The 14444-nt window shown below is 36.9% G+C and overlaps 1 protein-coding gene across 43 annotated transcripts in view; it reads left to right on the top strand.

The window, feature by feature from the left end:
- The window catches only part of SLMAP (sarcolemma associated protein), an 89374-nt gene that overhangs the window by 18478 nt on the left and 56452 nt on the right, over positions 1-14444 (top strand). The window lies entirely within an intron of this gene.

The following is a 14444-nucleotide window of genomic DNA, read 5'->3' as shown; positions in this document are numbered from 1 at the left end:
CTTTAATCAAAGTGTAATCTTGTCTACAGCTGTATTAAATTTAAGCTTGGATGACAAACCTCTTGGTATGTCAAAGCTTATTACTTAACAGCAAACATGTTTTTTGTGGGAAGGCTGTATTTGTACTGGGAGTGCAGTTTGAATGTTATATGAACTTAATTTGAGGGCTCATCTGTTTTGGTGATACATGGTACAGATACTTTTTTTTCCATGAAGTAGATGGGCCAGTGTAGATGGGACTGATTTCATGCACAGTATAGTGCATTGCCTCTATTATTAAGTGTCATCATTTTTGATGACAAGCTTGCTGAGCTTTTATTCCATATTCTGTTTTGACTACAGATTTTCTTTAGATACTTCTTTAAATGTTCTTATTTTGAGCTTCTAGTGTATGTCCTGTCAGTTGGGGTTTGTTTCTTTTAGTAACTGACTCATTTTCCTTGTTTACTTTAATTTCTGGACCTTGTTTTCTGTTCTTCTAAGAGCATAGATAATCAGTTTATCTATTTAGCAGAATTTAATATATTAGATGTCAAGAATACATTTCAACACAGGGCTATCTTTGTACAGAAAAAGCCCAACTGTTCTCAGGACAGCAATTTTTAAAAAAATGCTGGTTAGACACAGAAAAAAAATCTGCCGGTTAATTCTGATTCTTTTGCAGGATATAGCAAATTTTAAACTTAGATACTTTTTACCATTGATTAGGGAGTTAAATTTCTGTATTTAATGGGAAAAGCCTTTGACAGCATTCTCATTTTTACCTATGCTTGTTTATTCTGGGTAGAATTCCAGTAACTTGCTTCCAGTAATTTCAGTATCAGGAACACCGATTTTAACACTAATTTTAAAATTTGAGAAGTACAAGAATTGTTACTGTGGATGTAGAAGTGTAGAAGTAGCTTGTCTGGGAAGCTTTAGACTGTAAAGATGGAATTAATATTTTAGGCAACCCACAGAATATGTGGGTATATTCCTATAATTAATGGAAAAATCAGTATTAAAAAAACCTTGAACAACCAAATCTTCATAAAATAAACAGTCTTCAGCTGTAGTTTCTGCTCTGCTTCTTGTGGCAGTGTGTTGTGTATCATGGCCTTGCCCTCTAGTGGCTGAAACTCAACTTGAAATAGTGAAAATGCGTTTTTGTGCTTAGGGAAGGGATTTGGAAGACTTTTTGTTTTTTATGGTGGTTTAATAAATTAAATCATCGCAGGAGGCTATTTCTTCTTAGATTGACAATCTGGAACCTCTGATGCTAGAACGGCATTCTTTTTATGCTTGGAAATTTTTTTGTTTGTGTTCTAGAGAGAAATATGGCACATCTAGTACAAAAATCTGCAAGGTTTGATAATGACTTTGAGAGGTGTGGACAGCCACTCCCTTAGGTTTTTCAACTGAAAGGGTGTGGGGCTGCCAGCTGTACAGTGCAGTTCCCCTGCTCCTGATGCCCACTCACGGATTGGTCACAGGCACTGAGGTGTTCTGGGTGCATTTCTGTTGACAAAGAAATTAAGAGGTTTTTCCTTTTAGTTTGTCTGAAGAATCACATTCATGGGCACAGGTGTTAGCAGTGTAATATCCTTGATGACCCTGATGGAAAATAGCTAGGAAAAAAACCCAGCAAAATACTTCTGTTGTGTAGAAAGCTGTACCTTGTCAAGTTTTGCCATATTAGCAACCTGTCTAATCTGTTGATCCAGTGTACCTTGTATGTTATTTCTGCCCTTGACTAAGATGTATGAATCATGAGTTACCATGTTTGGTACTGTAATTGATTCAGATCCTTGAATGCCTTATCCGCCCTCTGCCCATTCCTCTGCTGGGCTGGTTCTGATGTGAACCTGTGAGAAGGCTGCCCCTTGTTTTGAAGCCAGGAGGACACAGCTAAAGAAGTGACTGATGAATATTCTGTAAGATTGCCTATCAAAAATCAGTTCATACATTCTCTCCCATTGCTGCCTGACCCATCTCCATATGTGGATTTCTCAAGTTTAAAATAAATCATATTTTTCTTTATTGTGAAATTGTTGATCTCAAAGAAGCACCAGAATAAATCAGCCTTTGTTCATGAATACCAGTATTTAATTACTACTTGCTTTGAAAGTCCTGATCCAGGAATGCATTGCAAATAAATAGAGCCTCCTCCCAGGGTATTTTCGCTCTCACTTTGTTGGAGGTATGGCTTGGCAGTGCCTTGAGTACAAATATTAAACTCCCAATTGTCAGATTTCTCCTCTGTGCTGGAAAATGAATTTTCCATCTTTCGATGGAGCCGCACCCTTCTCTTTTGGTGTTTGGTTTCCAGTTAATTGTATTTGCTCTCTGCATGGAATGCTGAAGTTGAAAACACAGAATGAAAATAAATTAAATTTAGTAATTTTTTTTAAAAGTTTTGGTCTGTCCTTGATGACGAGAAGTCTTTGGAAAAGCAAGAAGGAGCATATTGCTCTGGTGACCCGTTGTTTTCAGTGTGAGGAACTGTGTAGTGAACTCTCACTACACTATTTGAGTAATATTTGTGGTTTGGACCTCTTACAAAAATATCTTGTTTGGCGTGATTAAAATTAGTGCAGTGTCATTTCTACTAAGGCAGTTCCCTTCAGTTAGGACTTGTACTTCTGTATCTTTATTGGCTGCCTTGAATTTATACCACAGTAGCTTTAAGTTTATCCTTAGTATGGGCATTTTAGCTGTAGTTAAGCAATGTGCTGAACAGTATTTTCCTTGTGACACTTGTGCTCTGGAAATTAATAGTTCAGGAGCAGATGATAGCAGAAAGCAGGTGAACATTGCTTTGTGTAAAGGAGAGATGAATTAACTAGGCCTGCTGTAGATATTTGTTTAAAAATAAAAATACTGTAGTGATACCAGACAAATCCTTTGAGATTGAATATATCCCTTAATAAAAGGAAGGGAGAAACTTTCCTAATTTTTCAGGATATTTTGAGAGTTTTTATATAGATAGAGATAATACCAAACCACTGCTGCACTGTGTTTGGAGTTACGTGTGACATCTGATGTGGTTTTTTTTCTTTATCTGAATGTGTGATCACTGGGAGTTTTCCCTGCCATAAACCAGCAGCAGTATGGAATTAATGATGGGAGGTAAACACAGTGACTTGTGAGGAAGGAGTAGAAATGAGAAATAGTTTGAAATAGTTTTACCAACTCCCTTTGATCTCTAGGCAGTTGAAAAGTCAGCATGTGATAAGAGTTTCTTCTGTGCCATGAGTAGAGGAGTTTTGATGTAATGATTAACTAATTTAGCAACTTAGCAGTGAGTAGCAAGACAATTAAGAAGCTTCTGCAGTTCTGCACCTGCCTTGAAATGTCTGGGGTTATGTTGGGATTTGGAATTTCGTGATAAACTAAGAGCTGCCTCATAAGTATTACATTATATTATATAATATGTTATTATAAGTATTATATTACATAAGTAGTTCTCTTCTGGCAGAGTATCTGGTGATCTTGGCTTCTGTTGTGGTTTTTCTCCAATTTGCTTGCAATTGGAAATGTAATTGTTTGCTGATAGAAGTTCAGTAGTGCTATTTTCTTAAGGAAAATTTCCCTTTCAATTATTTTTTTGCTAGTTATTTAGTTAACTCGTTAACTCAAGATCTTTGAGGAAGCAGAAACAATGGATAATGTTGATGTTGGATTTCTCATTCTCAGTATTTACTGACAGATGCTGGTAGTATTTCAAGATTGCTTTTAAAAAGCATTTGTTTTTCATTTGCTTTCTTCTTCTTCCTGTCATTTCTGGTTATTCTTCAGTGTTTTGCTATAAAAACAATTCATTTTGCTTCTTTAGTAGGAGTTACAGAAATTTGATTTTATATTTTGTTTATGGAAGGTTGTAATAAGGTCAGTTAAAATCTAAAAACCAGGAGAGATTTATGCCTTACCTCTGCTCTTAAATTAGGGCAAAGCTCTGTCCAAACATGACAAACCTCTCTCTTTATGTCATACTTTTCATTGCAGTAGTTGGAGACAAAACCATGCTTTATTTTGGTCTTGCACTTCATTAGGTTGGCCAAAGAATGTTAACTATCAAGTTTGACCTTTTTTTTTGATTGTGAATTTAATAATAGTAAATTTTGTTTTCTGAATAGTCTTAGTGTTCTCCACCAGTGCTGAATATTTATGAGTGCTTTTGCCTCTTAAAGGTAGGAGTAAATTGCAATAATACATTACAAATCTTTAGAAACATGTATGAAACACATATTTGAAAATAAATTAAGATTGTGTATGAGAACCTGCTCTTTGCAGAGCTTATTTATTATATCTGGATATTGTATCTGGATACCAGATATAATAAAATTTGTCTCTATCTATTTGTCCTACAAATACCGTCTTTGGGAATTTGTACATGTTGAGAGCAAGTTTACTTATTGCAAAGTTTGAGTATACCATGTTGCCAGACTTTAATTACATTTATTAGAGTAAACAATAGTGTTTAGCTTTCAGACTAGTTTTGTAGGAAAGTATTCCTATAAGGGCATCAGGAGTGATGAGTATTTCAGCAATATTTTACACACTGGAAGTAATTAGCCTGAAGAAGCCCAGATTTCTGGGTAATGGCCTATTAGGGTGTTTTATTTCTTTATTTTAAAGCTGCATTAAATTGCAGTATATTTCCATAATTGGTTAATATAGAAAGCACAGTAGCATTAAATGATACCTTGGGGAGTCACCTTTGCCATATGTTTTCCCCAGGGTCCATGTTTGATGTGATGATAGAAGTTGAGATAAATTGTACAAAGTAATCACTGGAGTCACAGTGATACATGATATGTAGCTGTATAAATGTCTTGTGTAACAAGAGGCTGAGCCTCTGTAATGAAATAAAGTAGAAAATTTCTTTGCAAGAAGTACAATTTCCTTCTAGAAACCTGGTTTTACCTACCTTTTACTGGTTTTGAGTACATTGCACAAGTCAGCATTTTAATATGGAACGGGAAAAGTTCTTTCAAAGTCTGTGGATGTTGTGTAACATATTGTCATCTATGACAGCAGTAAGACAAAATAAGTCTCTTCTTTATATTGTTTTAGTATTCTAATGAGTCAATATGAGCATCTTGGGATGATGTGTGAGTAATCATTTTCTGGGAAGCTCTCTGTTGATTGTACTTTATTGTTAACGTATTTTAGCTTTGCAGTTAAAGCAATGATGTACTTTGAAATTCTCTCAGCATTTTCAGGATGAAATTAAAATAGAACTTGAGTACTACTTAAGTACAATTTCCTCAAGAATATTGTATATAACTAATACTGAGTTGGGTAGTTTTTTTGTGGGAAGCTTCTGTGCTTTGTCTACATTCAGAATGGAGTTGCATCTTTTATGAAAGTGTTAATATCCTTCATCTCTTTTGTGATTCATGTACAAAAGTTTAAAAGCATGATGTATGTGAAGGGACAGACTTTCATTCTGCTGAGAAGAGAATAAATATAAAATTCTTCTAGTTATCCTGAAACCATCCAGCACTTGTAGCAGAAGGCTGATACTCAGATATTTTTGTGAACTGTGAGGACAAAAGTTAAGTAAAAGAGACATTCTAAAGAGTAGTAATTAGTTACTATGGTGACAGATGTCTCACTGTAGCAAGTCAGTCGGCTATATATAAACCAAATTACTTGTAAATTAGATCTCTTCCTCTACATCTCTTCTTTTTAAAAATAGCTTTTTGCATCAAAACTAGTGACACTGGTGTGTAAAGAGGAATCTATTTTTGTATGGTGGTGTCACATTTTGTGGTAAAACATTTAATCTTGACGTTTTTTATGAGTATCTATCTTGTCATTTTTCTTTTGACAGTGAATGCCTTTTTGGTTTATTTGCATAATCTACGGATAGATCAGCACTCAGATGATCTTGAAGTTGCATGAGCAACTTCTACCTTTTGCAGTCACTTCATTCCAAAGCTTGTATTTCCTGCAGAAAAATTTATTTAGAGAATGAATATTTTGTATCATGCCTGAGATTGCTTCTGCTCACATCCTTCATCATGAATCTTCTACTAGAGTGTACTTACTACAGAATTTTGAGGCTTTACGGCATAATAAGGAGTGTCCAGGACTTTTTCTTCTGTGACTCGGTGTTGTGCTACATTTTTCCATTATGGAATGTGATTGCTGGGAGGTGTTAATTTCACAACTGTCAAGTTAGGCTTGAAATGCTTGTTTCTAGAAAATAATTTGTTGTTACTTGAATGCTACCAGTTCTGTTGAAGGAGGGTGAAGGCAAATAAGTTAGCAAGGGGAGCCATCCTTTTTAATGTTTCCATTCACGTTGGTTGTGAACAGTGATAGTACACAATCATAGAGTAAATGCTTTCTTTTCAGTTTCATGTTACTTCAATATAGGTATATATGATATATTTACCACCTTATATGAAGGATTATTTTCCTGTATAAATTTCTGTCACCACAACACTACTGGTTTTTTTCCCAGATATTTTCTTTTATTAGGTATTTGGAGCATTGATAGTTCCTTTCAAAACTAATGTAAATAAAAGCAGTCTGCAAGTGAGTTAGTGCTGTTCATACAGTTCTGCACTGACTGATGTTGGAGGATTCAGGAATTGTAATGCAATTTGTTTCCTTACTTATATTTTCACAGAATTACAGAATGGTTCGGATTGGAAGGGACCACAGTGGGTCATGTGGTTCAGTCTCCCTGATCAATGGTCATGTGAGAACATGAGGCACAGGATTGTGTCCAGATGGTTCTGGAATATCTCCAGTGATGGAGACTCCACAGCCTCTCTGGGCAACCTGTTCCAGTGTGCAGTTACTGCAGAGTAAAGAAGTTCTTCCTCATATTCAGGTGGAACTTCCTGGGCATCAGTTTCTGCCCATTGCTTCGTGTCCCACTGCCCATCGTACCACAGATTAGAGCCTACCTCCATCCTCTGACACCTCCCAGCAGAAACTCATAGACATTGGAGAGGTCCCTTCACGAGGCAGAACAGCCCCTGTTCCCTCAGCCTGTCCTCACAAGAGACATGATCCAGTCCCTTAATCATCTTTGGAGCCTCTGCTGGACCTGCTCAAAGACTTTGTGTCTCTCCTGGACTGAGGAACCCAGAATTACATTTTATCAAAAAGCATGTATTTCATGAAAGCAAGGATGATGTAGGTCATGGTTTCCTTAATTTTATTAATTCAGCTTGAGACACTTGTCTCCTAATACAGGGAACTTCAGATTCTGGTTATGAGCTGTACTTACAAGTACTTACATAACTTATGTACTGATTCTGACATATTACAATTGACAGAAGTCAGGTGGTTGACACTGTAAATGCAGCCTGCTCACTGCCATTCTGTTCTTGACTGATGCTGCTGCTGTGGGAGGTGTGAGTATGTGGCTTAGGAACCAGTTTCTGAAGTTTGCTCATTTTTAGCTCAGGTCATCATTACATACCAAATTAAGCAAACTGAAAGCAATAGGAGTTCTGAAACTGTGCTAGGTTTTCAGCTGTCCCTGCCTTCAAGCCAACTTTACTGCTTTCTGTGATGGCTAATGAGCAGACAACCCACCACCATCCTGGTCCAGCTGCCTTATTCCTTTTGTCTATTACCGCATGGGAGTTGAAGAAACCTGTCTGGAATGGTGTAGTGGTTGTGAAACGTGTGGGGGACTATGGGTTCAAGTTGAGGGCAGCAATGCATAATCACACAGACTTTTGGACACAAGCAGTAGACATTTTTCTTCTCATTGTCCTATACATGCACAAATTTGGAATTGTGAGCATAGGTTTTTGCTTTTGTTTTAAACTAGAGAACTTACATTGTGTTATAGTTTGAGGTCCTGCACTTAAGCTTTTAGCCATCTTCTGTCATTCTCATAAGTATTAATTACTTGGAAAAATGCAACAATACTGTTTGAGAATTATATTTGAGAAAAATAGCTCAAGCCATTTAAATACCATATTTTTAAGCTCCATGTAGCTAGTTGTAAAACTGAATAATTAGGAGGAATTGCTTAATATTTTTAGTAGCCTTTTTGTTAATAAAGACCACTTTCTAATAAAAATCGAAAATCATTATAAAATAAATGTCTGATACACCCTTTTTGAATTTTTGGATGTAAAGTAAATTATCTGTGACTACTTGAAGAATAGTATAGAGCTTAATGACTAACAGTAACCCTGAGTCCTGAGATTTTCGCTTTCAGACAACTAAGTTGAGTTGCAACTACTAGCAAACTTATGGTTGGAATAGTGATTTAGAAAGTAAATGTGATGCTTAAATGGGCACAACACCTAGGAGGTGGCATTAAGTTTGCAAACATACTTTCTTGTGGTTTTTGGTTTTTTTCGTTAATGATTTTAATTTGCCAGAATTTAAAGTTCTGATAGGTGTGTGTCTGCAAAGTCAGCAGTTAAATTAAGCATTGCAAAATCATATGTCCAAAAAAAGTCTGTGCTGACATGTTCGTGGGTACAACTTGAACATGTTTGCTTTGTCCTGTTGAGAAAGCTGACATTTTACTGCTGAGGACGGCACTAGAGCAACTCAGGGCTGTAGCCAAACACACCTTTTATGCACAGTGAATCTGTTGGTGCCTCTCAGTGCTGCTCATTGCCTTTCTGCCTACCTAAGGTGCTTCTTCCCCCTCCCTAAAAATCCATCCATCTTCCCTTCCCTGTGTCCTTTTCAGGCAAAGTCTGCTGACCGCTCACACAAAAGTTAAGCTGAGTGACAGGGCCTATAGTGAACTTCAAAGCACTTGAACGACCAGGACATGGCAAGGAACATAGGGATTAATATTTTATAGCACCTCAAATAATGTGTCTAGAAAGGCCAAACTGTGTTTATACCCAGAGTCACTTGTGCTGGCACAAAGCTGCTTTTACTGGCACAGTTTATTTTGCTTGACAACAGGTATGAGCAACCAGCAGGGTTGTCCTGGCAGTACAGACAACAAAACTTCAAGGTGTAAACAGATACAGGAACAACTTGGTCAGCAGAAGAACGTATTCCCTGCTGTCATTTCCCCTCTACAGCTTTGAACTACTGGCAAGTTTGGAAGGATAGCATTGGATTCCTGGGGATAACTGAAGATTTTAACCTTTTCTTATCAGTGTAGCTGGATTTACATTAAGTTTACACTTTAAAGACACTGTGACTTTTTCATCTGTTGTCAAAGAATGTGGATTTTTTATTACTGCATAGAAAAAATGGTAAAATGTATTATTTTTTAGAAAAGTTACTGAAAACTACTAGTAAGTTTTGCTTCACTTGAGAAACCAAATAGTTATAGTCCCTGAAAAGCCAACTGCTACTCCTTCACTCTGTTCAATCTGACTGGAAAATCCCTTTCTTCACAGCTGGTTGCATTTAGTTTGACAGTGGGTGCCTGCCTCGGGTAGTTAGAATAATTTTTAAAAGGAATTTTCACAAGAACTCAAGACTTAATGCACTAGTTTTGTTTCTGAGTTGAAGAAGCAGGGGCTTAGTAAGCAAAGAGCTATTAGATCTATGTGTTTAAGAAACAGAAAACTAAATAGAAAAGCAATTTTGCTTGATGCACCCCACCCTGTGAATTATGCTTGCTTATGGAGACAAATACTTGTACTTCCTTGATAGGCGGGTGGAGTTAGGCAAGTGAGAGGAAAGGAATTTAGGATCTGTCTAAGCAGACCAGAATGAGGAACTCAATCAATTGGATCTGGAGATAATTTAGCATTTGAACTTCTCCTTCTTACAGCCAAAGGACGGACCTGGAATTCAGTATGGTTTGCACAGCCTGCTCTGCTAGCAGAGTGCTGCTCCCATAATGAGAAAATTGTCAGTGTTAAGACTTGAAATAAGATAAAATAATCTTGTAACAATACGAGAGAAAAAAATTTCTAGCCACAGTGTGACAAATGCTGCCCATGTTGGTTTGACCCTGGTATATGTTGTTTTAAAATGTCTGGCCTTGCACAGTTGGACTTGTACACAGCATACTTTGCTTCTGGTAGAATTCTCAGCATGCAATGAGTAAATGACCTCAGTTGCATTACTGTTTAGTGAAGTATTACTCCAGGGCAAGTATTCAAATTTCTAGATCCCTATTTACTTGCTGCTTTTGAATATTAGCTTTAGTACTCAGGGGGTGCATTTATAATGCCTGCATTAATTGTTCAATGATTATGTAGTGTAAATAGGAGAAGAATCTTTCATCGTTAACTGCAGCTTTTTATGGTTTAACTGCTCTGGCTAACAGCCTTGCTGCCCCTTTGTGGCAGTAACCATGGCAAAAATGAAGCTGCCATCTCCTTACTGCTGGTTACAGTTCATAATTTGACAAAATAATTTAAATCTCTCTGGTTCAAGCTAAAGCCACAAAGGTATAACAGGACCCTGAAGCTCATGGCAGTTGTGTGTACTTCTTTCACAAAGGAAATAAGAAGTGAGAAAAAGAATGGTGAACTAGAAGATTCTGAAATTTGGGTTCTTTTTCTACATTAGTTATTTAGGCAGTGAAAATTTATTTATTAAATAAAAGACATTAATTTTTGACTTTGTGTAAAAGTAATAGCCTACATTTTTGGTACTTATTTACTTAATAATTAATTTAGCTATGGAATAAGGCTGAAATAGGTTTAATTATATGTGACAGTTTCTTCTTCCTGCATTTTTTGACTTAGAAGTTGTTCCTCTCCACATACTGAATCTCAAATCTCTGTGGATGAACTGCCTCATATTTCCAGCAATTCTCCTCACTGTAGTTCTCAGAATGATTGCCCTGAGCTCCAGTTTCAAGCTGGGTTAGTTGGAGTAGCAGTAATGTGCTCTTAAAATGGCAAAGGATGGCTGTACATAGTAATAGCAAATATTAGAAGTATTAATAAGCTGGTCAGTTGTTTGTTCCTGTAGTTCTACTGTAATTAAATGCAGGTAATCAAGTCACTGAAGAAGTGTGCTACTTTCTTTTCAAGATTTTCTCTTCACCTCTGAGCCCATATTTTGTCTTCTCTGAGATCCTTCAGAAGTGTATCAGGCCTGCATATGGCTTGGGAAAGAAAACACTTCATGGCTTTCTCACTTGTCAGTCTAATTAAGGAAGGAGTTCTCTTCAGCCTGCCTCCTGGAATATGTTACAATAGTGATCATTAAACAGAATGGGTTTGTTATTGCTTGTTGGTTTTGTTACTTTGAAGGAAAGAGTTTACCTACATTTCATAAGTTAGGTTAAAATCTGTCCTGAAGTGTAGAATTTGCAACTTCCTAATATCAGTAAGAATTAACATCTTTATGTGCTTAATTTTGATGTAGTATGGTTTGAGATCACTGTAGAAGAATCTTCTATTTCTCTAATCAGAAGATAATGGGAATTTTTTATGGGGGAAAATCGTAGTGTTGTGTGTGTTATGAAAATAACACATGAACTGATTTAGCAGGTTGTTGTTGATGCTCTTCTGAGTGAGTCATTGACCTAGAACAAGGAATGTGATTTTTATGCACCATAGGTCAGAGCAGAGGAGGTACCTTTGTTCCATTTGCAAAACTAACAGTAACTTGAAATATTATAAATATTAAGCTTGTGAAATAAGCACATAATTCCTTGCAAAACAGGGAAACTAAAACCTGTAGCTTTTTGAAACTTCCATAAAATAGTTTCTAAGGAAGATGAACTGTACTGGAGAAGTTTGTGTACTGATGAACTGCAATTAGTTTAGAATGAAATCTCCACAAATTTTGTGGAAGCAGCTTGGTAAGATGTCTTCAATTAACTTATCTTATTAATGGCTTGTAGGCTGGAGGGGGTATAAACAATAATTTGCTAAAGAAAAAAATACAGGCTAGGATTTTTTTTTGTCTGAAGTGTTATGATAATGGAGCCTAAGTTTCTTGAATACTTTTGTGTTACCTTGTGTTTTTTAAGGTGAGGTGAAAACAGCACTTGAGCAATATATACAGGTATCCCTTGAATTAAGGATGTGGTCATACTTTAACAGTCTTCAGAAGCTGGGTTGTTTTGAATGTGCATGAGCTGCCATCTCTGCTCTACATTGGACTTACTAATATGAGGTACAAAAGGGCTGGGACTTTTCTCTGAGGAGTGAATTATAAAAGCAAGTATAATTAGGCCAGGAATTGCTGCCATTTTTTCTGGCAGCCCTGGCTTAAACACCTCCTTGTGTACTTTGCATCAGCTCGAAACTGGTTTGCAGTGACTAAACAAGGACCTGAGCCAGTCCAGGTGAGGAGGTGGTGGCACATCTCAGCCGTGAGAGCTGGGAAGGGCAGGATTCGTCACTGCTCCATGAGCTGGCACTGCTCTCTGAGCTCAGGCTGCACTGGGAGCAGGAAGGATAAATGGTGCTGGATTCACAGAAGGTGCTGAGTTACACAGCTGCTGTGTAAAAGGCGTTGGTTTGGGGATCAGAGAACCTTCTGTGCTTACCACATAATTAAATAGTACATTAAAAACCAGTATACTGCCCCAAGTACTAGTTAATGTATAGACACATTTGTTTCAGGGTTTGCACTTGATTTTATTTCCTGAAGATAGCTTTAGTAATTATGCAGAAGGGCCGGAGAGATTGACCTTTGAGAAAGATCATTTGAACTAGTGAAAACTAGCATGGAAGTAACATTTGAATTTGCTACCTGAAAGGGTCTGGCTCAGTGGTTCCTGAGGAATGGCTACGTTCAAGATGACTGAATCCTTTATAGCAAGGTTTGAAGGCAGTGTGTTTTCCCTTCTGTAGACATCACCTATTAACACGTGGCTAGTATTGCTTCTTTATTAGATGCAGGGAAAACAGTGTTTACAAACAGGATGAAAAGACTTGAAGAGCTTCATTTTTCTAAAATTTATGTAATACAATTAAGTAGAATGCACTTAAGCAGACGTCATTTACATAATATTAAATGTAATGTGTATTTTCTGTGGACATTTGTTTACAAATATCCTTTTTCAATTTGAATTTTGTGTCTGATGATAATTTTTTAAGTTTTGTATGGCTGATGCTCTGTTGCACATCTTCTCCTGTGGTCACTGTCCTGTAATTCCTTGTGCTATCTTGTCTGAGTCCCATTTGCAGATTCTGCAAAAATGTGGCTACAAGGGGCAATGATTAATCTAAACTTTGGGAGGTATAAAAGGCAGATATGCACAGAGAAGTAAAGGGTGGGGAAGAGCAAATAAGCAGAAGCATGTTTGTTTCTCCTTGCCCGTGACTCACTTTTTCATAACAGAAGTATTTTCAAATTAAGAAGAAAGCTAATTCAAAACAAACAGGAAGCAAGAAATAATTACCTCTGTACAGAACTATGAGAGACTTCAGTACTTTCAGACTATTAAATTAACAAGCTAATTAATTTGATTGGCTTTTAAGCATATAACTTATAAAAACTGTATTATATATTATTATGTTAATAGATGGTATTTCATAATATGGAGAGTATTATTTAGAGTGGGTTTGATTGCTAATATAGTGAATGCAGTCATCATTTCTTGATCTATCCATAATTTATATTTACCTTCATCTTTATCAGCTTATGACTGATGACTGTTTTCTTTTCCTTCAATTGAACATCTAAGGTGTATCTGTTGTGGGGAGGGAAGTCTTTCTTTTCACATAGTGCGTTTCATTTCAAACACCTACCTGAGCTTTCATGTGCTGGCATTCCCCTTGATTACCGAGTCATGTGTGCTGGGTACAATGGAATTCCAGCTCTGCTTAGGGCCACTGTGTTATGCCATGTAAGATCCATGTCATACACTGGGTGTCATTTTCCAGTACAGGATCTGAGGGTCCCTGGTGCTGTGCTCTGACTCCATTCGGAACTCATCTTTCCCCTCGACAATGTGTTTTTGAGCTATGTATCAGGGTTTTTTGAGGTGTGTGATAATAGAGGCAATTAAAAGCATGGAGAATTTCGCACGGAATGCTGAAAAAAAAAGTCAATTACTTTTATAAGAAAAAGATGGGAATACACCTTTTCCCCCCAACCTTATGCCTGCTTTGGGACTTGAGATTCTTTATGAATGCAGGATGCCAGCAATTTCTACCATTCCAGCAGGTACCTGTAGTAGCTATTGTTATTTGGAATAGTGAGATTGACTCATTCCAGTAGTTACACCTGCCTGACAGTAACATTCTGGTCCCCTCTTTTTTCTGTCACTGCTCAGGTCATAGCAAATGCAAAAAAACTTGGGTCTTCTGCTAGGTGATTCATTTGTAACCTCTTCTCAGATGCAGCAGTTTTGACTACAAGTCTTGTGTCATAAAAACAGTTTCAGATTCAGTAAGTTGCTATTAACATTTAATTAACTCTGCAGATGGATATTTACAAAAGTACTTGAAATCTTGAAATTAAATTAATGATGTGAACTAGTATTGCTGAGAAGTAAAAGCATCCTGTTGGTTTAAAGTTTCACCATGGTCTTTTATTGCAATTCCTGAGTTCTTTTATTGCAGTTCCTGAATTCTGTCTTCTGC

Source organism: Cyanistes caeruleus, chromosome 11 (assembly GCF_971803275.1).
Source record: "Cyanistes caeruleus chromosome 11, bCyaCae1.hap1.1, whole genome shotgun sequence".
NCBI lineage: Eukaryota > Metazoa > Chordata > Aves > Passeriformes > Paridae > Cyanistes > Cyanistes caeruleus.
The sequence above is the reverse complement of the archived record's forward strand: the minus strand, read 5'-3'. Positions and strand labels throughout refer to the sequence as shown.